The sequence below is a fragment of the Dendrobium catenatum genome, unplaced genomic scaffold (genome assembly GCF_001605985.2).
Source record: "Dendrobium catenatum unplaced genomic scaffold, ASM160598v2 fragScaff_scaffold_1395, whole genome shotgun sequence".
Classification (NCBI taxonomy): Eukaryota; Viridiplantae; Streptophyta; class Magnoliopsida; order Asparagales; family Orchidaceae; genus Dendrobium; species Dendrobium catenatum.
In genome coordinates this window covers 553,127-577,949 of record NW_021319857.1, presented here as the reverse complement: position 1 = coordinate 577,949, position 24,823 = coordinate 553,127, and the positions used below count along the sequence as shown (strand labels likewise).

General features: G+C 38.2%; 1 protein-coding gene across 3 annotated transcripts in view; it reads left to right on the top strand.

Moving 5' to 3' along the window:
* The first annotated feature begins 4,710 nt into the window (after nucleotides 1-4,710).
* The window catches only part of LOC110103414 (GPI mannosyltransferase 3), a 41,450-nt gene continuing 21,337 nt past the window's right edge, over nucleotides 4,711-24,823 (top strand). For 2 of the 3 annotated variants that reach the window (XM_020832131.2, XM_028699818.1), the window contains exon 1: nucleotides 4,712-5,344. The gene's annotated coding sequence lies outside the window, so the exon portion shown is untranslated. Of the gene's footprint in view, nucleotides 5,345-24,823 lie in introns of all 3 variants that reach the window. The other variant, XM_020832149.2, reaches the window with a different exon arrangement.

The window sequence follows — 24,823 nt, the reverse complement described above, 5'->3', positions numbered from 1 at the left end:
TATGCTTCATTAAGTACAACATTTTAGTATAAAATTTTTAATTTTTTACTTAAAAATCTGCTTAAAAAAGCAGCAATAAAGTCATCCCAAACGAAATCTTAATTGATGATAATGAATAAAAGTTTATAATGACCATAGTTTACCATTATATAAGGATCATAGTTTACATAAATGTTTATAATAAGATTTATAGTGACCATAATTTACCATTATAGAATTTGTGTAAAATTGAAATCCATTCGCATTAAACACAATTACAGCTCATATAAATGCATCCTTATATCTTGAACATTAAAAAAAAAATTACATTACATTAATACATTCAAAGAATTATTTTCTGTGTCTGATCCTTTGCGCAAAGCTTCAGCTAGCTGGAGTTTCTGCCACTGAGCCAGGCGGGCACGGGAGAGAGAGAACTGAATCCTCCCAAGCCCCCATTAATGCAATTTCCCTCCTTTCCTTTGGAAATTTCTAATCAGATCGAACAAAATAGAAAAACAAAGATAAATCAATCAATTATTCTAGCTATATAATTATCAAGCATTTAATTAAGAAGTTGAAAGAACTCACAAGGCCATACTTAGCTTCAAGTATCGGCTTCACTCTTTCTTTATTCTTTTTAATAACCTTCCCAAACTCTAAGTAGCTCGTTACATCATATGAAGACCTCATCGTTCGGCTGGTCTCAATCTCTCTATAGAACTGCATGCATGCACGAACGTGTTATAAATATAATTAATCCTTTCAAGATTATCTTGTAAATGAAATACTAAGAGTTATGCACTTCAATGCACGTACGCACCCAATTTATTAATGCATGCAGACGAAAATAATGAGCAGCTTGTAGCATAAATATGATGGTATGTATAATTAACTGTAATTTTTTTGTTATGAAATAAAATAAAATTTTAAAATATTATGATCGGTATTATAAAATTTTTCTTATGATTATGACATTCTAGAATATTAATTTGGAAAATTTATTTTTTATGATTTTTTTAAAACATTAAAAAATGTTATAATCAAATAGAAGTTTAGCAAAACAAAGATGTATAAAATAAAGCAAGGAAAAAATAAAAAAGACATGAGGCAGCATATATTTGGTATTTGGACAAAAAAGTTGAACGATTTTTTTTCCTTTTTCAAATTTTACTTCTAAAAAAGCAGTTAAAATTCCATGTGAGGTGACTTCTGTTATTTGCCAAAATAGCTGCAGAATTATTATGAGTAAATAAATTTTTTCAATTTATTATTATTATTTTAATCCAAACTATTTTCTTATATATATATATATATATCTTTTGGCCGCTTACTGTGTCTTTTTGGCCTGAAGATCTACGCTTAGTTATTCTTTCCCAGCCATGAGGCAACCAGTCCAAATTTGAAATAGGTCTTCCTCTCTTTTGGGCCTGTTCGGTGCTTTCAAGCTGCTTATCATCACTGCTATCACTATTTCTCTTTCTCTTCTTCGACCCTGAGATCCGACCCACTACAGTTTCTTTTCCGACCCCCTACAGTTTCTTTCTGCTTCAGCTGATCATCTTTCATCAAAAGATTAAACCAGCTTGAAGCTAAGAACCTCTCTACTTTAGACTTGGGTGATAAGGGCTCTGAAGAGGAGGATGCCATTAAGAGAGAGAGAGAGAGAGAGAGAGAGAGAGAGAGAGAGAGAGTTTATATATAGATAGTGGGAAATAATGAGGGAATGGATCAAGCCATGCAAGTGTATTTTTGGAACAATTAGAGTATTAAGGTATGCATTTATGATTTAGTTTAGAAATGTATCGATATATTAGGCTTAATTGCTATGGGGAGTGGATTCTGTCTATATATTTAAGTTACAAAAGTGGATTGTGCAGTCCCCTACATGGAAAAAAGGGAAATTATGCTTTATTTTTATATAGAAATTGCTGTTTATGAGAAAGATTGATGACCTTTACAAAGTTTGAAATATATGCTTTGGGAAAGATATTATGATCAAAGTTTGATCATAAATTTACTTTGAGATAATTATAATATATGAATTTAATCATAATTTATATTACATTTATAATAGTTTTGAAATTCATTCAGTTAAACAATTTGATCTCAATAGTCCGCTGTTTCTTTTCCAACATGAATTTAATTGCTAGTAATGCTGAAATTAAGGCGATAAAAAATTTGTCCTTAATGAAGCCTAGGTCAACTCATGGCGAGCAAGCTCAAGTTCAACTTAATAAATGGTTCAGTCAAACTCAAAGAGCTAAGAAATCAATTTTGAGTCATTATTGATATGACTCAAATCTTGATGCATATTTGAATTGGGAACTTCCAAAGTTAAATTCAGAATCACATACAAACTCCAATTGCGACAAATTTATAGTCAAGTTGAATGTCTTGACAAGAGAAATCCAAGGACACCAAAATTTGTCCAATCAAAGCCAAAATGGGCTCAAATCAAAGGCTTTAAGTATATTTAGAAGATTTAGACCATTAATTGGATGGTCAAATAATGTTCAAATATAGCATATTTATAGTCAAATCGAGCGGTTCGATGAGATATATCCAACAAGCCCAATATCACTTTATTCTAACCTAGCTCGTTAATGTAATTAAATATTGAATGAATGTTTTATGATTGAAGGAACCAATACAAGCACTCTGAATTTGTCATGTATCTTCTCTATATTTGCAAATCATGTTACTCTCAAAATCTATAAATAGACCCCACACCCAACATAAGGGGACATTTTGGCTAGAGATTACAGAGAGCCTCGAGGTTTCAAGGATTTTATAGCCCCAGCCAAGCACCATCGCAGGCGAACTTCTGTCGTCTAGTCGCTATCGAACCTCCTTTAGTCCACTCAAGCGTCGTCGAACCTCAACCTAGAACCGACCGCTGTCAGACCTTTGCCTGGTCGCCGACAGCCTCCACCGAACCACCGCCATGCAAACGATCACCCGCAAACCTTCGCTCAGCCACCAACTACAGTCAAACGTCTTTCTGGTCACCCACAACCACTGGACATCTGCTTGGCCGCTGACCACCGTCGGACTCTCCGCTTGGCGACTAACTACCACGGGACCTTGCCTTTAGCCACTAATCGACACCGGACCTCCACCCGATCCCCCTGATGTTGACCTATGCCAAACCTTCTCTCAATAGTTGCTATCAAACTTTTGACCTTCATCATTCGACCATGATCATTATAAACTCCTGAGTACCCATGCGAAGCTCGGTCGACTCTCTAAACTATTGCAATTTCACCATCTCCAAACTTAAGGAAAGGGTCAACCTTTACAACTCACTCAAGTATAGGGAAATCTCTAGCTTCTCCTAGGTAAGGTCTAGTTTTATCTTTTTATGGGGTTTTCATGTAATTTTTTTTTCTAGTGTTCCCTTACTCTCTCAACTATCCCTTTGTGTGTTGGACATTCGAGCATCGTTAAAAAGAAAAAACTCTCTCCCTCTACTGTCACTAATTTATCACTCACAGCAATTCTCGACTAGACTAAACTTATTAGCTCGTGAGTTGTTACTTTTAAAAACAATATTAATATAAAATTAAAGATTTAAGTATAAAATTATTACAATATTTAAACTTTATTTTTTTCCAACTAATTTATTTTCATTTCTCCCATAATACTTATTATTTTTATCATTTCATTATAACAACTACTTCAAATTTAAGATCTTCTTTCTTTCATAATATAGAAGTTGGTTGAATGAGCCGATTTTAACTCATAAAATTTCTATTGAAATTAACTAATTAGTCGTATATGCTCAATCAATCCAGGTGCTGGATTAGTTATTCCCAACTAGTTTGTGGATGTGCCTGTGAAATTAATTGAGACAAATGCTTTGGTTTATAATATGGGTGATAATTCTGGGGTGGATTTGCGTCTTCACCTCGATTGGCTTCATTGTTCATCGGATGCTGAATCTGATTCCTCTTCGGATCATGGTGGTGGTTCGGACCCTGGACATGACTTCAAAATTGTTCGTGATCGTCCGGTTTGTGCCGTTTCTCGTGGTAGACCCCGTGGAAGGGGTAGACGGGGTCGTTAGTTTATTTGGCTCTGTGCTCTGTGATTGGTTTATTTCAAGCTGATTCGTCCGAATTTTTTGGTTGGTTATGGTTGTGACAGGCGATGATGTGGCCGGGGCTCGCTCCTTGATGTTATGTATCCTGGCAACCTTTGGTGCTTATTTTTGATGTCTTCTGCTCGGTTGTTATCGTAACGTTCATCACCAAATTGGAAGGTCGGTACGTGGCTTCGGGGGGCTGGAAGCCTCGGCCAATTACTGAGCCTACTTTTTCTGATTCATTGTATTTTCTTTTATTGTTTTTTTCTTTTTTTGATTTCAGACTCTTGTAACATCTTTGAATTTTTTTTGTTAAATCATGATAAACTATTTATTAATATATTTCAGGATTTATGACAATTAGGAATTTAAATGTGAAAAAGATAAATAAAATACAAATAAATTTATAATTAAAATTAAAAATTAACGTGTTATGAATTTAATAAGTACACACATTAATTATTATTTATATTATTAATAATATATATTTTAAGTAATATTTAATATTTAATTACTAATTATTCTATTAATTTATGCACTAATTATAATATTAATTATTTAATTAATTTACTTAATTATTAATATTTTAAATTATATTAATTAAGTTAATAAAAAATAAGTTAGATGCCTCTAGGTTTGTCTTTCATCTTCCCTTTTCGTCGTTGCTGTTCGGCTTCGTTGCTTCGCGCGCAGGAGGTCTAGAGATTGCACGAGTCGCTTCTTCGGCTCCTTCGTGGCTGTTCGACTTCGCTCCTTTGACGACTTTCCCTTCCTGTCGGATAGGAAGTTACGACATTTTGATCGGAAGCAACAACGGGAGCTCGCTGGCTGTGAAGGTAACTTTCTCCCTTTCGCGCGCTTCATCGGCCAAATCCCATAAATCCGGCGAACCGAGGGATTTAGTAAATCTGGCATTTAAGCCGTAAATCCTTAAATCCGGGATTTACCCATCGCCGGGATTTAGCGCGCGCACAAAAACCGTTTGGCTGGGTTTAGCTTAAATCTGACTTAAATCCCGCTGTAAATCCGATACCAAACAGCCCCTTAATCGCTCCATTTCTAATATCTTCCCTCTGTTCCCAAACTCCTTCCGGCGGCTCTACTATCCATGCCCTACTTTTCCGCACGCGCGTCCCTCCTCCCCGCAACGCCAAGCTCGCACTCCGGAACTCCGGCCAACCTCTCGATCTTCTTCATTTGGCCAGCCTCTCTTCTCCAGCCGCTGTAATGTCGCTGCCTCCGGTTCCCTAGCTCGCGTGAATAGCAGCTTCGATCAAGGTACTGTGTGTCTATTTATTTTTGGTTTGTTCATTACTAACAATATTGAATGCACATCTCTGTATAATGAATTCATGCGTTGTTTAAGAAAGGACGTATATTCGCAATGACCCAATGCCTATTAGAACTCTATCATCGATAACTTAACATAGTTTCGAATGATTAAAAATTGTAGGAATAAATTTCAAATAATAGCCAATAATTAGAAATGGTAGTTTATGACTTTATGGTATATGTGTTACAAGATTTTTATTTTCTTTTTATTTTTGGTTTGTTCTTTACTAACAATATTGAATGGACATCTGTGTATAATGAATTCATGCGTTGTTTAAGAAAGGACGTATATTCGCAATGACATTTTTTCCAAACATGAAGGCAAACTACATTTGATCTAAGATAGCAAAGGTCATCAATATGATTATGCTTGGCAAAAATTTCCCCTAATGTGTAGGCAGATTACATTTGATATAACATACCAAAGTGTATCAATATGATTCTTGGAATAGAAGAAGCCATGCAAAAGGTTTTTATGGTAATAACCCAAATTCTTAATTATCGTGATATTGTCTATTTTGACTTAGTGTCCTCATGATTTTATTCCATTGTTATAACTTCTTAGTAGGTCATCCATCCCAGTAGTGCTCCTATAGGTCAACCAATACACCAAAGAAACCTAGATGTTTAAAAAACTAATTTATTTTTCTAAGGAATTTCACACCCACCATGAAAAATGCTTAAGGATTGCAGCTCAACATGGACAACTAGCAACAACAGGAGATCTCGATGGTTGAACTACCTTTTTTTTCTCTCCACTTAAATTAATTCTTACCCTTTCGTTTATGTACTTCCGTACTTATTTCTAACTATGGACATGTATATGAGTATACCAAAGATCTATCATATAAATTTTACTCTAGGGTGGAGGGAAAGGCAGCATGCTTAATTTACTCGGTTTCTCTAATTATTTCTTTTTATTTTTAATTTAAATTTGTGTGTGTGTGTACACTATAATTCAACAACGATGACCAGAGAATAATTTCTCTCAAAAAATTATGTTTTGTTCATGGCATCATAGCTAAATTCTGGGTAACCTCAAAATCCATTATGATCAAGATGTTCCATGTATGTAGGGCTGATGGCTAAGTGAAAATACTTCCATTAAAATCGTTTAGGGGTACAAATGAGTTGAGTCAAGCTTGAATTTTGCCTAACTCAAGCCAACAAAATTGTTTGCTCAAACTCAAGCTTGATCTCAAGTGAGTTTAAACTGTATCTTGATTTGTCGCAATAATGATATTGCTTGCGAGGTTTCGCATGAGCTCTAGCGAGAGAAGAAGATGTATCCCTAAGAGCTCAGCAGAGACGGCATGGATGTGATTAACAGCTGGAGAAGAATTCACTGCAAGAGTTCACCAGAGATGGCTTCGATGTAACCTGGGCTGAAGTGAAGATTTTTTTAGAAATACATATGGATAGGTAAGAGCAACTAAAGAACTTTCATAAAATATGAGAAAGAAAACACTTGCATAGTCATTTCACTACTTGAAAATTAGAGAATGCTTTTTGTATACAATTTAATAAGTTTAAGATAATCTACATATACAATATATGTTGACAAACAACTGAGGATGAATACTGAGGATTAGCCAAGTAGTTTTAATTCTTTTGGCTATGGTGAGTTTGTCAGGAACAGTGATTGTTCCATTTTTTCGCTCCATATTTTTAGCTCATCCATTGTAGCTCATTGAAGAAGGCATTGTCGTAACCAATAGTTAGAGAAGAAGTTTTCATAGGAGCGCACATTAGAAAGCATCAATATGACCAGTGGTTAGATAAATGATCCAGCTTGTGAGCCGGCAAGTGAAGCCTCATCAATCTTGAACTCGACTTGTTAGGAAAGTTGCATGCATTTGAAATCTACTATTGTATTTCCAATCTAACGAAGTTTTTGGAGGTGAAAAGGCATCTTATAACAATCAATTGTGTGGGAATATCATAAAAAATCTTAGCATCCTCATCCATGAGAGGCTCACCATTAAAAACACCCTTAAATTCAACTTCTTGGAATCAAGATTTCCAAATTCCATCAAAAGATTAATCTAAAGGTTTTGTTTGATGTAAGACATGTTGGGAGACACTTATAACAAATGATCATTGCCCTTTTCTCAGGACTAGTTAACACACTCTCTCATTGAATAGTTTATTGAAAAGAATTTTAACCATTCATATTTCAATTGTGAATGGAGCATATACGTGAAATTGTGAAAAGGTTGGAGTAGCTCCATTAGAAGATAAGATTAGAGAGAGTCGCATTAGATGGTTTGGTCACATAAAACGGCGGTCTTGCGATGACCCGGTTAGGAGAGTAGAGGTATTAGATTTGACTTATGTTAAGAAAGGTAGGGGTAGACCTAAAAAGACTTGGTTAGAAAATATTAGGAATGACCTTTCGTTATTAGATTTAAACGAGAATTTGACTTTTAATAGGACACAATGGAGAAAAAGGATTCATGTAGCCGACCCCACGTAGTGGGATAAAGGCTTGATGTTGTTGTTGTATATTTCAATTGTCTTCAGTCTACTGAGAAGAATAGACAAACTAAATTCTTGGCTCGTATTTTATTAGCGTTCAGGTGTGATTTCCAGTTATTATATGACAATGCTAGACTAGAATAATGCTTAAGCCCTTACACCGATGACCAACCAATCTTTGTTATATATATATAAAACTAATACTAAACATGCGTCATCACTTAAAACCTTCCTTTCTCACTACATAAGCCTTTATTCATGGAGGAAATACATCATGTTATCTAGTACTTTTCTTTCTCTATTTAGCTTCTAAGTTGCACTCTTTTCTAAATAAATCATGTAATATTTCTCATCAATATATTTTACCTGCTCTTTCTTTGGGTTTCTAATAATTTTGCCCAAATTAAATAAATGTTCTGAGATTTCTAAGCCCAAGAACATTTCAATTTTAATGTCGCAATAACATAATGAATTACTCATAAAGGTAGTAAGGTGCAAATATGGATATGAAGTTCAACAAATACTAAAAATGTGAAAATAATGTAATTCAATAACTGGCACTGCAACTAACAAAATGAAAGAAGCTATTCACAATAATACTTATCTATGTTTGCATTTAATTGAAACATTCTCAAATCCCAATTAAGCACTATTTCAGACAAGCCAATAGAACTATCGATGAATGAAATCTACAAATTCTAGAAGAATTCGTTAAAGAAATCCTCCAATATGAGGGAAGTTGTCCACATTGGAGAGGATACCAAAATCTAAATTATTAGCAATTATGAGAAGGAACAACATCACCAGCAAGCTAAACAACAAAGAAAACTCACTAGATGAAAAGTGAAATGATTGAATGAAAATTCAATTTCTTTCTTACTACCTATTTGAATTGTTTGCTGAAAGCATGCTTTCTGGTGAACAAACAATCACACCAGAAGCTACTCAGAGCAAAAAATGAAGCTCCCACCAAAGCAAAAGATGAGATATAGTAGTCCAATTCTAACTGTTAAAAAGGGTGGTATTCTCAAAATTATGAGTAGCAAGGATCTTCACATTCAAAAATAGCAAGAAACCTAGCTGTAGAGTTAAAAATAGGGAGCAATATATGAATTTAAACTTTATTTGGTGGCTACAAAGCAGCAACTCCCTTGTTAATGAATGCTTTTTGAAGGCTGAAACTAGATCAAGTAAGAGAACTTGATATGTTGTTATTGTTGAAATTCTTGTAAAGAAACGAGAATGTTATTTATCTAAGATAGAGATTATGAAACCTATTAAAAAAAATAAAACTGAACTCTTAAACAATGAGACATTTTTTGTGTAACCGTTGAAATTTGATTAGCAAATTTAAAGTTAAGCGAGCTAGTATGAGAGTATTTTTGGGATGGGTGACCTCATGAAAAGTTACATCAATTGGACAAAATTGTGAGATCATTAGGCTGAAGTAAATAATCTTCCGATAATTAAGAGTTTGGGTCATTACAGAGGTTCATTTTATTATGTAAGAGTCATTTTTCTTATGCATAAATATAAAAAAATCGATCAACATTCAAAAAAACTTCGGTGAATCAAAACCCATAATCAACTAAAATAAAAGAATTTGACCATTTTGGATCAGGTTATCATTAACTGATAACTTGTCACAACTTAAAAGTCTTATTTTGAACCAAGGTTTGATCAATTTTAACATTTAAGTGAAGGCATCCAAAGGTGCAAGTATGCTCATTTGGTGAAGGCATCCACAAGCACCAGTTGAAAGAGGGTTGTAATGGGAACTAACTAGGGCAGGCTTCAACGACACTAGAAATGTGTTAGGAAAAGAGGAGTCATGGATGAAGCTTGTTGGAAAAGGCATTGAGAGGCACCACTTGCCAAGGTGAAGATAAGTTCACAATCGAAACTCATCAAGGGCTTTAATAGGAGTGACGATGTGTGAAAAAAAATATTATTTCACAATGGAAGCTTGTTGAGGGCATTGATAGGTGCGACGACATGTGAAGGAGAAGTGGATTTAATGATAGGAGTTCACCAAGGGCATCAACAAGAGTTATGACATGCAAAGCAAAATATGCTTTCACTACAAGAGCTCGTTGAAGGCATTGATAGGAGAGACACCATGTGAAAGAGAAGGTTGTTCGAATTGGCTTCGAACAAAGGTTCGAATTTGAACTAGTTTCAGTTGCAACATACTTTAATAAGCGTTTCTTGTATAAAAATAGGGTAATTCCATTCAAAATGAACTTTTGTGCATATTTCTTTTATAAAATACAAATGTCCCTTTATTTATTTCTTAAATATGAGCATACATTTCTTGATTCTAGAAAATGGAATTTATATATGTAGGACTTAAAATATTATGATTTGCATATTTAACACCTAAAATTCACTATTTATGTTATTTAATATTCTGCTAACAAATCTTGTTGGACCCTCACCTAACACGAGGATGAAAGAGGTAGATTATTACTGACCATAGGTCTTTGCTAGATTTGTAGCCAAGGATTGGCCTTCGGCCCTTCACACAATCAAGTAAGGGGATAAATATTTGGAGAAGATTAGTAGTGTTAGTTCGTCGGATTTGGCAGAGCCATGAACCTGTCAGCATGTCGTTTGAGTTTATAGATCCATTTACAGTCGATGATTTGTTGGTTGTCAAGTGGAGGAACTAAGGATCAAGTTCCTTGAGATTGTAATGCACTAAATTCAGAAGACATTGCTGACGTCATTCTGAATGTTTTACAACAAATGTATAACAGATTGGAGTGGGCTAAATAATATGCTGGAGATTAAGAATGATATGAGGTTTAAGAGACCCAGTATGCAGGCGAGTGATCATGTGATGCCGTGGAAGTCATGGTAAGTTTGGAGATGCATTTGCAGATGTTGTAGAAGTAATTGGTGAAGTAGACGAAGAGGTCTGGGAAATGGATGAAGAAGTGTTTGGTGAGTTTGATACTATTAGAGCATTTTCAGAGAAGTGTATAGAAGTATTGTTTTGTGGTATTGGAATTGTAAGTGGGATAGGAGGAAAGGAGCTGAGTGGAGCTGCTGTAGTAGTAGTGGGATGAATTTCAAAAGATGGAAATGGGGTTGTTTCATCAAAATGCATGTCTTGAAACAATAATGTGCATTGTAGCTGAATTCTAACATTTGTAGCCTTTTTGAGCAGTGGCATAGACTAGAAAATGTAGAGTGCTGAGCGAGGGGAAAGTTTATGAGGAGCATAAGGTCATGACCAAGGATAACAACGACATCCAACAGAACGAAGATGTGTATAGTGATAGGAAATACTTGATTTCAAGTATTCCCTAATCACTTTAGCAAGAAATCTCAAAGCGAACTGCTGTCCACAGCAGGAAATCAGCCAAAAACAGTAGAAAAATAGAGGAAAACTGTAGGAGATGAGGAGAAAACACTTGTATTTTACTAGTAGACAATGAAAATAGTAAAGATACAATTTGTTCTTCAATCCGAGAGGAAGAACAACTCTCCAAAATTCTCCGGCGACGCCAAGAGCCCAAGCACACAAACCCTAGATCTCAAAAGAGAATTCAAATTCAAGATAAGGAGCTAATTCCCCCCAACTCCTGATTATACAAAAATTAATCATAAAGGACAATCATAAACTTCCTAAAACAGCCTCTCACGTTCAAAATTTTCCTCCTAAACTCTCCCTCTCAAGCCCACGTGGACTCACGGTTCTGCCGTTTCCGCCCAGGCCGCGTCTCGCGTAGACGCGGACCGGTCCCTGTTGGACCGGTCCAACCGGCCCATCCTGGGCTGGTCTAACATTACCGCCCTCCCAAAGAATCACCTTGTCCTCAAGGTGAAAATCTGGAAACTGCTGTTTCGCCATCTCGTATGGCTCCCACGTGGCCTCGTAGTCAGGAAGGTTCTTCCACTGGATCAACACTTCCTTAGTTTCATCTTCTTTCTGGCGAACACCCCTCAGCTCCAAAGGTTCCAGGATCACCTCTAACTCCTCCGTAAGTGTCGGCAGTAGCTCGGGAATGGCGATGTGATCACCAATGACCCTTCTCAGCTGTGAGACGTGAAAAACCGGGTGTATAGTCGCCGATGGGGGTAATTTCAGTCGATATGCTACTGCCCCGATCTTTTCTATCACTTCATAAGGACCAAAGTACCTTGGAGCTAGCTTTTCATTCCTCCGGTTAGCGACTGTCTTCTGTCTGTATGGGCGGAGCTTCAAGAACACCTTATCCCCTGCCTCAAAATGGATATCTTTTCTATGCCCATCTGCTTGCTTCTTCATGATTTGCTGCGCCCTCAGCAAGTGCCTTTTAACTCCTCTAGCACTCGGTCCCTCTCCTCCAAATACTCCTCTACTGATGAAACAGGAGTACTACTGCTCCCAAAGTGTACCAAGTGTGGGGATCCCGTCCGTACAACACTTTGAATGGGGTCATTTGTGAGCCGAGTGAAATGACGTGTTGTACCATTACTCAGCCCAGGATATCCACTTCGCCCATAGCTTTGGTGTCTCTGAAACAAAGCATTTGAGGTACGTCTCCAAGCTCCTGTTGACTACTTCCGTCTGTCCATCCGTCTGTGGGTGGTAGGCTGTACTTCTCTTGAGCACTGTTCCCTGCAATCTGAATAGCTCCTTCCAGAAATGACTGAGGAAAACCTTGTCCATATCTGATACGATCGCCTCTGGCACCCCGTGTAATCTGATCACTTCTCTGATAAAGGCTGATGCTACTGTTATTGCGGTGTAGGGATGTCAGAGGGGAATGAAAATGGGCATACTTGCTCAACCTGTCCACCACTACTAAGATCACTGTGAACCCCATTGAACGGGGCAGCCCATCTATGAAATCCATAGATATCTCCTCCCATACTCTACTCGGCAAAGCTAAAGGCTGTAGTAATCCTCCTGGTGACATAGCTAGGTACTTACTCCTTTGACAGACCTCACATCTGGCCACCATCTCCTCTACATCTTTATGTATCCCCTTCCAGTACAGCTCCCCAGCTAGCCTCCTGTATGTCTTTTGTACGCCTGAATGGCCCCCTATTGCACTCTCATGAAACTCCTGAAGTAGGTTTGGGATGTGGATCGACGTCCGGGGCATCACAAACCTCCCCTGATACAGCAGCTTGTCTCCCTCCATGGAGTATCCCGGGTGGCTATCTGGTTCCTTCAGTAACTCTGTCCTGATCTTTCCCAAACTCTCATCTCTAGCTCTTTCTTCTCTGATGGCCTCCCAATCAAGCATCCAAGGCACGGATAGAGCAACTGTCTGCAATTCCTCCATACATCTGGATAAGGCATCGGCCGCCTTGTTCTCCACCCCTGGCCTGTACTGAATCTCAAAATCGTACCCCAGTAACTTGGACAACCACCTCTGATGCTCTTCCATCATTATCTGCTGTTCTAAGAGAAATTTCAGGCTCCGCTGATCAGTCCTGACAATGAAGTGTTTACCAAGTAGGTAAGGCCGCCATTTCTGAATGGCCAACACGATGGCCATCAATTCCCTCTCATATACTAATTTCATCCTTGCTCGAGCAGTCAATACCTAACTGAAATAAGCGATGGGTCTCCGATTCTGCATAAGTACTGCACCCAATCCGTATCCCGATGCATTGGTCTCCACAATGAATGTCTGAGTAAAATCTGGCAAAGCTAGGACCGGCACTGTAGTCATTGCCTTCTTCAGGCTCTCGAACGCGGATGTGGCTGCTTCTCCCCACAGGAAACCATCCTTCTTCAATTGCTCCGTAAGTGGCCATGCTATGGTGCTATATCCCTTTACAAATCTTCTGTAATACCCTGTCAATCCCAGAAATCCTCTCAGCGCCTTCAGATTCTTTGGTAGTGGCCACTTTAGCATTGCCTCAATTTTGGAGTGATCAGCTGCCACCCCTTCCTTGGACACCACATGACCCAAGTACTCTACACTGGCTTGTGCAAAGCAGCATTTCTTTAAATTTGCCCTCAACTGGTGCTCCTGCAATACCTCTAACACTTTCTTCAAGTGTTCCCAATGTTCGACCTCTGACTTGCTGTATATCAGGATGTCGTCAAAAAATACTAACACAAACCGTCTGAGATAAGGTTTGAAGACCTTATTCATCAGGGCCTGGAAAGTAGCAGGTGCATTGGTGAGGCCAAAGGGCATCACCAAGAACTCATAATGGCCTTCATGAGTTCTAAAAGCTGTTTTGGGAACATCTTCCTTCCTCATTCGAATCTGGTGGTAGCCCGATTTCAAATCTATCTTGCTGAAAATCACGGTCCCACTTAATTCATCCAAGAGCTCATCGATAACTGGTATATGAAACTTATCAGGTACAGTCTCCTTGTTGAGTGCTCTGTAATCTACACAAAACGCCAGCTGCCGTCCTTCTTTTTCACCAACAGAACGAGACTAGAGAAAGGGCTGTTGCTGGGTCTGATGATCTCTGCCTCCAGCATCTCTCTGATCAACCGTTCAATTTCATCCTTCTGGAACTGAGGGTAGCGATAAGGACGTACACTGATGGGTGATACTCCTTCCCTCAACACAATAGCATGCTCATGCTCCCTCTGCGGTGGTAATCCCTGAGGCGGCTGAAACACCTCTTGGAACTGTTGAATCAACGGCTGAACGGAGAGGGGTATAGCTCCTCCCTCCTCCACTCCTGCCCCCTCCAAACTATGCAATTCCACCAGGTAGCCTCCTCCCTCCTGCTGAATGGTTCGGATTAGGGATTTGAGAGAAACCCCCGCCTTGGTCAACCCAGCGTCTCCTTGAATCGTTCTCCTTCTCTCCCCTATCACAAGTTCCATCCTCAAAGTCCCCCAATTAATCTTCGTCTCCCCCAATGTACGCAGCCACTTCATCCCTAAGATGACGTCAGTACTCCCCAATTCCAAAGGAAGGAAATCTTCCTTCACCTGGATTCCCTGAATCTTCAGCACCACCTCTCTACAAACTCCCCTTCCCATTTCCACCTTTCCCGTGCCCATCATCACCCCATAGCCACCTGTGTCCACTAACTCCATCCCCAGCGATTCCACTATCTGGGTGGAAATGAAGTTATGGGTTGCCCCACTATCAATCAACACCACCACCTCACGGTCAGCTATCTCTCCTCTCACCTTCATAGTGTGACTCGGAGTGAATCCCACTACAGAGTTCAGAGAGACTTCTGCTACATCTAGATGCAACTTCTCATCCTCCACCTTGGGGTCATTCCCACCTCTCTCTTCGTCTTCCTCATCTTCACAAACGAGGAGAACCTGAAGAGAGCGGTCCTTGCACCTGTGCCCCGGCATGTACTTCTCATCGCATCTGAAGCACAACCCTTTTGCTCTTTTGTCCTGCATTTCTTTGTCGGTCAATCTTTTGAACTGTCCCCCATTTCCTCCTCCAGTCTTTTCCTTGGGTGCTTCCTTCTGACCCCCCGGCGCTACCCCTTTGGAGGGTAATACCGCAGTAGTCATCTTGTACGATCCCCCTGAGTAGTTGCCTCGAGCTCCTCTTTCTGACTTCTTTTGATCTTCCACCAGTTGTGCAAGCTCCATCGCCTTGCCTAAATTCCTTGGCTCCAGCACTCTGACCGCTGTTCTTATCTCAGGTTTGAGCCCCTTCATGAAATTTCCCTCCAGGGCTGATTCTGAGATATGATCCAAACGGCTCGCTAAGTACTCAAATCTGTCTCGGTAGTCGGCCACGGTCCCCTCCTGAGTCAGAGCAAAGAACTGCTCATAGAAGTCTCCTCCCCCATCGGCTCGGAAACGCTCTAATAAACAATCCTTGAACTCTCTCCAGTTCCTGATAGGTTCTCTCCTGTCTCTCCACTGATACCAGGCCAACGCCTTCCCTTCCAGACACAAACCTGCCGCCGTTAGCTTCTCATCATCTGTCAATCCGTTGACTGCAAAGTAACGCTCCACCTTATAGATCCAGCCATGGCCATCTTCGCCCTCAAAGATGGGCATCTTCAACTTCCTCACCTTCGGATCCCTTCCATTGCCCCGGTACTCTCCATAACCTCCCATTCCTCGAAGATGAGGTGCTCCCCAAGTGTCCCGGTCCTCCCTCCGACGCTGGTATCCGAGTTCGTCGTCATAATCCCCCCTTCCTCTTTCGAAATCAGCACCTCGACGCTGATACTCTTCTCTCATTTCTCCAAAATCTGCACTACCTTCATATTCCCCCCGCCTGCCTCCAAAATCAACACCTCGACGCTGAAAATCAGCACCTCGACACTGAAAATCAGCACCTCGACGGTCATTTCCCATGCTCATTTCCTCTCTAGACAGTGGCTCTAGAGGTGGCATGTCGTCGTCCCTTTCAAGAATCTCCACCTCCGGATTCCTCCTCCCCCGGATTGGGTTTGGATTTCCTCCTACGCCATGGCCGTCAGTAGTCTCTCTCACTTCCGATGTCTCCGGATTGGTCTTCATCTCCAATAGTTTCTTCATCATTTCTTCCATAGCCGCGAACCTCCCTTCCAACCTGTCATTGTTGGTGGAGATTTCCAGGAACTTTCCCTCCAGATCTGTCTTCAGTTGTCCGAACTTGCCTTCTAATACTTCCACATTCTTTCCGGCCATCTTTCTTCTGTCGGATCCCAAAAAATCTTCTTCCGGAAAAGATAAACTTGCTGAAATTTCAAAATATCAGTCGCTGGTGGTCCCGAATCGATGCTCTGATACCAATTTGATAGGAAATACTTGATTTCAAGTATTCCCTAATCACTTTAGCAACAAATCTCAAAGCGAAATGCTGTCCACAGCAGGAAATCAGCCAAAAACAGTAGAAAAATAGAGGAAAACTGCAGGAGATGAGGAGAAAACACTTGTATTTTACTAGTAGACAATGAAAATAGTAAAGATACAATTTGTTCTTCAACCCGAGAGGAAGAACAACTCTCCAAAATTCTCCGGCGACGCCAAGAGCCCAAGCACACAAACCCTAGATCTCAAAAGGAATTCAAATTCAAGATAAGGAGCTAATTCCCCCTAACTCCTAATTATACAAAAATTAATCATAAAGGACAATCATAAACTTCCTAAAACAGCCTCTCACGTTCAAAATTTCCCTCCTAAACTCCCCCTCTCAAGCCCACGTGGACTCACGGTTCTGCCGTTTCCGCCCAGGCCGCGTCTCGCATAGACGCGGACCGGTCCCTGTTGGACCGGTCTAATATATAGATAGGGGGAGTGTTGTATAAAAGTTGAAAAGGAGATGTAGATAAAGTGGTGGTCAAGGGAAGGCGATTGATGAGATAGACAACAGTAAGAATTGTATTTACCCAATAATGAGTTGGGAGCTGGGAATCAACAAGTATTGTGTGAACAATATCAAGAAGGTGCCTGTGTTTTCACTTAGCAATGCCATTTTGTTGTGGTGTATGCAGACAAATATATTGGTGATGTATGCCATGCTTCAATATGGACAAGAGATGATTATTTAGAAACTCTCCACCGCCATCAATGTGGAGAGTACATATAGGTTGATTTAAATGTTTTTCAACTTGATGAATGTATGAGTTAAATCGAGTTTGTATTTGAGTGGGTATAACCATGTATAACATGAATAATCATCGATTAGTAAAAGATAATAGCGATACCCATTATGTGAAACAATTGGAGAAAGACCCCAAACATTTGCATCATTGCATGAACTAATTCAAGTGGAGTTTGTGAAACATGATTTGATTCATGTAATGGTAGTTTGTGACTCTTAGCAAGAGCATAAGATGTACAAAAGGTGGGAGAAGAGGAACTATATAAAGTAGGACATGATTTTGTAAAAACAATAAATGTAGAGTAGCTTGGATGTCCCAAGAGTCGATGCCATAACATAGCAGGTGATGGAGCATCAACGGAAACAATAGTAGCCAAGAAATTTCGGGTGGTTATTGAAGCAGGCACCGAATATAAACCATTAAGACATGGATCTTGGAGAAGGATGAGATTGTTCTTCCAATCCTTGACAATAAAATCATTATTGTCAAACAAGATAGAACAATTATTGTCATTTATGAGTTTGAAAATGGAAAGAAGTTTATGAGTGAGATGTGGTACATGAAGTAAAGGGTTAAGTGAAAGCTTATGGGATGGAGTGGGTGGAATACTGTTGCCATAGTGAAGTATGGGAAGAGGGGTATTGTTTCCTACTAGAACTTGGTCAGAGCCAGAGTAAGAAGCAGCTTGTTGTAGAGAGTTCTGATCTGGAGTAAGATGGGAAATAGCTCCACTATCCAAATACCAGGGAGAAGAAACAGAGTCTGCAACCAAGGCAACATTAGTATGTGTGCAGGTGGTGAGTATTGAAGATTGGTTCTATGCCAACAGGAGGGAGCTGAATGTCCTTGTTTGCCACAAATTTGGCAGTCACTAGAGAAGCAAGATGGATGATTGTGAGAGAAATTATTTGGGGAGTTGTATCTTCTGCGACCACGAGAAGGGGACCTGCCATGAGTACAATCATGAGTAGTTTTAAGAGCAAAATGAGAACCTGCTGTAGCAACTGAGTCATTGACATGAAGATCTTTCATAGCATCTTTGGTCTGATTGACCTCTTCATTACACAGGAGGGAGTAAAGATCGTTGAGGCTAATGAGAGTGAGTTTTATGCGTATCGCGGTTTTGAAAGCTTGGTACTTTGCAAGAAGTCCATTGAGAATATAAAGAATAACATTCTCGGTGTCAACCAAACCTCCGGCAGCAGCTATGTTGTCAACTAGCCATTTAACCATGGCAAGATAATCAGTCATGGATTGATTTTACATAGCCAAAGAATGCAACTCATTTTTGAGTTGAATAACTTTTGATCGATTTGTAGCGTAAAAGTGTCTTTCAAGGGTGGCCAAAATTGAAGCACAAGTATTCAGATTGTGGATAGAGGGTAAAAGAGAAGGAGAAATGATGGAAAACAAGGCAATTGATAAGTTTTGATCCACCAATAACCAAGAAGAGAAGTGAGGATTGAGAGTAAGATAGATGCCCAGTTTCAAAGGGCAGAGATAGGTATCATCTAGGTAATATGAGTAACCATTAGCAGCAAATAGTTTACTAAAATATGATGGAATCTTAACCAATAAACCTAAGAAATCTATATTATCTATATCTATATTACTATTATAAGTGTCGCTTGTGAATCTTCCTTGACAGCATCTTGAACGTACGTTCCAAACAGCTGAATAAATTTTCTCCCTTTATTTTTGGACTATTCGTATCATCACATCACTTGAAAAACTAAATTTCCCTGTCGCATTTCATATCTTATGAAACCTTCCTCGCTACTCTCACTATTCCGCGCTCTTCTCCCTTTTGTTCACACGCCCCAGACGGAACGAAGGCTCTCCGCCTCCCTCTCTCTCCTGCGACCGGAAGCCCGCCAACGTCCTTCCCGACCTCGCGTGAGAACCGTTTGTAAAATCCAGCCGCACAAATGGCGTAAGTCCAACCTTTATTTCGCAACCCTTCGTCTTCCCAATATTTTTCTTTTTTCATTTGCGTGCATCCTCGCTTGGCATTCCCGCCCTCTCTTGCGTGCGAACTGTCTGCCTTTCCCAGAGCTCTATCGCGTGCTAACCTGCATGGTTCCCTGCCCTCTCTCACGTTCACGGAGGCTTCCCCGCCTTCGATTTCTTCTGCGGTGGAGAGGTAAGTTCTTTTCTCCATATGATTTCCATCCTTCATTCTCAAAGGTTCTTTGACCTCCACCCTAACCAGTGAAGGAATACAGTATAATACGGCGTTAACTTCTTCTTGAAACTTTTTCACCATGTAGAGCTTACGCAGTTGATCCTCCATATAAAATTTTGATTTTAGTTTTGAGCTTTTATGGAAAGAATCGCGATATGCATGTGCTTTATTTTCAAATTTACATTTTAAAGTGGAGTCATACTTGCAAATGAACTGCTTTAAGGATGTCTTAGGATAAATGAATCCATCAAAAAAGGAATTTACATTTTCCTTATGCTGAGTGCTGGACATACCTGCTCAAAAGTTTCTTTTACAAAAGCAGGTACGCATGAATGCCTATTTTTATGTAGAGTCCTCAGCCATTCTTCAAGTACATATTTCTTCAAGCACATATTTTTCAATCATAATTTTCCACTCTTCTTCAGACTCATCAGCCCTCAATGAGTCACACAAATTTTTTCACCATTCCCTTGATGGTTTATATTCAAGTTATGCCCCCAAATTCTCCTACATTTGCTTCATTATATTCAATAAACAAAGACATTGACGGAAGCCTGGAAAGATCTCTGCAACTGCTTCTTGTAATGCCTTAAAACACTTGGATACTTCATGACATGCATGATAACCATGACTTAAATAACCACCTATAGGACTCAACACTTTTATCATACAACACTTAAGAAAATATGTGGTTAGCGCTGTTTGTGAGACTTAAATAAGCGTGGCAATTTAATTTTCTAGATTGAATTTTCATGTTTCTGCAACTATTTAAGCTCCAAGAATTTAAGTTGATGCAGGATTAAGGAAAGTTGAAGTATTGTTTTCATTAATCCATCTGCATTAAAATTTGTGCCTATAAACTTTAAGTTTTCATTTTTGTTCCAACAATTAACTGTTGCATTAAAATCTGTGCCTATAAACTTTAAGTTTTCATTTTTGTTCCAATAATTAACTGTTGCTTACGACTTGCTTCAAACTGATATTTTCTTAATGTGCATCTTATTCGTTTGTTCCTGTCATGGGGACATTTAGTTGGCTGCAAAAGGTGCGAAGTAAACTAATTGTATGAAAAATAGCTTCTAAATAATTGTTTACTGTAAGAATAATTCCGATGCATACATGAATATTTTTTAATCCTTTATTAGTTTCTATTTTCTGTTGGAGATTTTTGTTACAATATTTAATCTTGTTGGCTTGTGTTTTTGAAAGGTGTTGAGATGGTTTGAAATTTTTTGGCACATTATAAATCATCAATTTACCTTCTTCAAGCATCAGTTTAGTAAAGTATATTTTCTCTATTAGTAATATTCACTAAATTTAAGAACATTACTGAATTTATTGCTTTTTAAAGGCATAACTTCAATTGATGTTGTTGTAGTGTTTCATCCAACAAGCGATGGAAATTGTATTCTTGTCGTTTTGTAATTATAGTAGGATTTATTTTTCTTTGGTAGATTTTTGATGTTCAATATGTTGCTATATGGTGTGGTGATGACGTGGTTAACTATGATTGTAATCAAGCAAATCTTTGATTATAAATTTTACTATATAAATGCTCTTTTTTGGCTCAACTTATTAACCGTTTCAATGTTAAATCATGGTGTAGGTGCGCAATTCTTTGGAATGGAGGTATTGTTTCAATATAATAGTAGTTATTGATTTTTGAATTAATGACTAGATGTTCTATAATGGAATTATGGCATAATTTTTAGAGTTATTAGGATAATGAAGGTTTTTCTTGTAGTATAATTATTTTATCTAATTTTGTGATGTTCTTATAACTGTTTTAAATCATTGCTTATTTTGTGATACTACACTTACATGAGTTATTTTTTACTCTGTGATCCACCTTTTATATGATAAGGATTTTGTATTATTGTTAAATGGTTGCTCAAATATATAGATGAATGAAATGAAGATGTGATTTATTTGCTCCTGAATGTAGATTTTGGAATGGAATTTATTTTTCATCGGCTAAAGTTTTATCAAAGCATTTGTTCTCTCGCTGCTATGTTTTCAAATTATGTTCATTCTTATCAAGTTTTTTATAAAAGCATTTGTTCTCTTGTTATGATACTCTCATCAAGAAGTTTTACATGAACTTGAAAATCACTGTTGATAACTACTTAAGGAGAAAGGTTGATTTTTGCAACTCCAAAGCAATTGAAAGAATTTATAGGGAAATTGGATAGAAAATTAGTTATGTGGATTTTCCCCGTTTTACTTTCGCTATGATGCTGGCATGGCAGATCCCAAGCAATACGTATGAAGAGTTCTATTTGGTTTGTTTTGTCTCCTTTCACTACAACTCATTATTGCCATTGGTTCTTAATTATTTCATGATGGTTGCATGATGCAACCAAATTTTTAGGAAATTAAGATTGCATATAAAATTGACTTGTCTTCCTTCCAAATGACAAAAATACACTAAATAGGACAGAACAAAGTTTTCAACTTCTAATAGAAATCACTTACAGGCTATATTAAAACAAGAAACAACACAACTTATAACTTATAATAAAACATGGCACAACACAATTTAAAACTTACAATAGTTTTAGAGAAGAAAGATACAAATGGAGTGGATACCATGGAGAGAAGAAGGAGATTAGAAATCCGAGACGAATTAGAAGAAGATAACTCACAAGCTAGATAACCCGCGGGTTATATATTCCAAATATTCATCTCCAAAAACCTCTTTAAAACAGCCCAAAACACTTCCTTTTATAGCCACAAAAGAGAGACCAAAAGACAGCCTCAACCGACCCAAACAACCAACCAGCAAAAGGAAAAAAAGGAAGCATTTAAGGCTCTCAGAAACCGAACCACCACAACCAGGAACCGGGACATAAACAGGAACCGAGGGGCCCATGCAGAGGAACCGAATAGCCAAGCGAGCAGGAACCGAACAACCTAGCAGACAGGGAACCGAACAGCCCAGTAGGTAGGAAACCGAACAGCCAACCCAAGCAACCAAGAACCGTCTATCTCCCAAATAGACCAAACCCACATGAACCAAACCCAAATCAGCCTAAGGAAAATGGGCCAAGCCCCAGATGAAATGCTACCCATAATTAAATGCCCAACTATGCAAGCCTTGCTTGCATCAAATCTCCCTGGTTGAAAAATCTCATCTCCTGATGAGATGACTTCAGAACTTCCATGACATGCTGAAGGAGTCTTATCCAATTCTGAAATTAAAACCAAGTACTTTATCTGGATCATTTCTTTTTCTTACTTAAATTGGTCTTGAAGAATTTGCTTTCTCTTTTCGTATTTTTCTCTACATAAGTGCATTTTATGTTGAATTTTGTACAACTCGTTCTGGATGAGATTGATAGAACTTCCTTGAGGGGGAATCCATTTGTTTGTTGGAATTGGGACTTCAAGATCACTTAGTTGATTTTCACCAACTTCAAATTCGACTTCGTCTTGATTTGGATCCTCTGTTTGTTGATGAGGGTCCATAATTTTTTTTTGTAACAGAAAGGAAGACACAAAACCTAGTCTCTGATACCAAATTGATGCAACAAGAAAATATTGCAAAATAGACAAACTAACGTCTTCCTTTAAAACAAAACAAAACAAAATCATACAACTTAAAATAAAGGACACAACAATACCATATGACTAATCAAGCCTTACAACTTTTTTGAGAAGAAAGATACACGTGGAGTGGAAATCGTGGAGAGAAGAATTAGATAAGAAGAAACCGAGATGAATTATAAGAGAGGGGAGGTGAAGGAGACTAGCTCGCAAGCTAGAACAAAATCCGCAGGTTTTACATTCCAAAAAACATAACATACTCTTTCTAAAAATTGCCCAAAACTCCCCTTTAAATAGGATAAAAGCAACCCAAAGGACACCCAAACAGCCGCCCAAATAGCCAACCAAAAACAGGAAAAAAGGTATCATTTAAGGCTCCCAGAAATCGAACCACCACAATCAAGAATCGGGACAGAAACAGGAACCAAGGGACCCAGACAGAGGAACCAAGCAACCAAGCGGGCAGGAACCGAACAGCCCAGCAGGCAGGGAACTGAACAACCCAGCAGGTAGGGAACCGAATAGCCCAGCAGGCAGGGAACGAATAGCCTACCCAAGCAACCAAGAACCGTCCAGCTCCCAAATAGACCAAACCCACATGAACCAAACCCAAATCAGCCCAAGGAAAATGGACCAAGCCCAAGATGAAATGCAGCCCATAATTAAATGCCCAAATATGCAAGCCTTGCTTGCATCATTGCATTATGTCAAGATCGATTAATCACTGCTTAATTATATTGAGTAGGAAGATATTTGAAAAATAAAGGAAGATAGAACAAAAGTTTTTGAAAGAAATTCAAGTTTGATACATGATGATATCCCCAAATACAATGTCACTTCTTGTTATTAGAACATAAAGCAATAAACAATGTATTTTTTTAAAGTGATAATTAGCATATTGTTATGTTAATCTTTGTTGGTAGTTTCTCATTAATAGGGGGATGAAGAAAATAATTTTGTTAAGATTCTTTTGTATGGATCAAGGTTTTAAAAGGCGAAATCGGGAATCGAGGTGTTTTTTCTAAGCGAGGCGAGGCGTAAGCCTCAAAACGATTAAAATAAATTAATTTAAAATTTTAAATAATGACAAAAAATAACAAAATATTATGTCAACTATGAATTTGAAGATTTGTTTTAAGATAATATTACTTTAATACAAGATTTAAAATAAACTCACTTAAAAATAAAACATCCCCTTAGGATCAAGACCCAAAGCAGGCTCATCATCACTTTAATTGTCTTCAGAAGAATCTTCATAATTAATGTCAAAGTCATCCTCCAACTCTTCTTCATCTAAAATATTTTTTTCTTTATCTCCTATATCAGTTAATATTTTATTAGCTCTAAAATGAAACAATAATAACATACAAAATAATTCATTATATTTAAGAATACTTTTAAATTTTTTTGAAGCTTCAATCTCACTTTGTTTCTTTCTTTTATATATTTGGGTAGTTGCTTCATTGTCTTCTTCATTGACATGACTTTCTTCTTCTGCTTCAACTTCAGATACATCAGCATTCTTAGGAGTAACCCATTCATCATCAGATTATAACTCATCAACAAGTAAAGGGTCAATTTCATTCTCAATATTTCCTTGATTTTGAATTTTAAGATGTCTATCTTTCAGTTTTTTGTTAAACATAACATAAACTAGTTTGTTCATTCGATCTGCCGCCAATCGATTTATTCTCTTTGTATGAATTTGATTGAAGATACTCCAATTA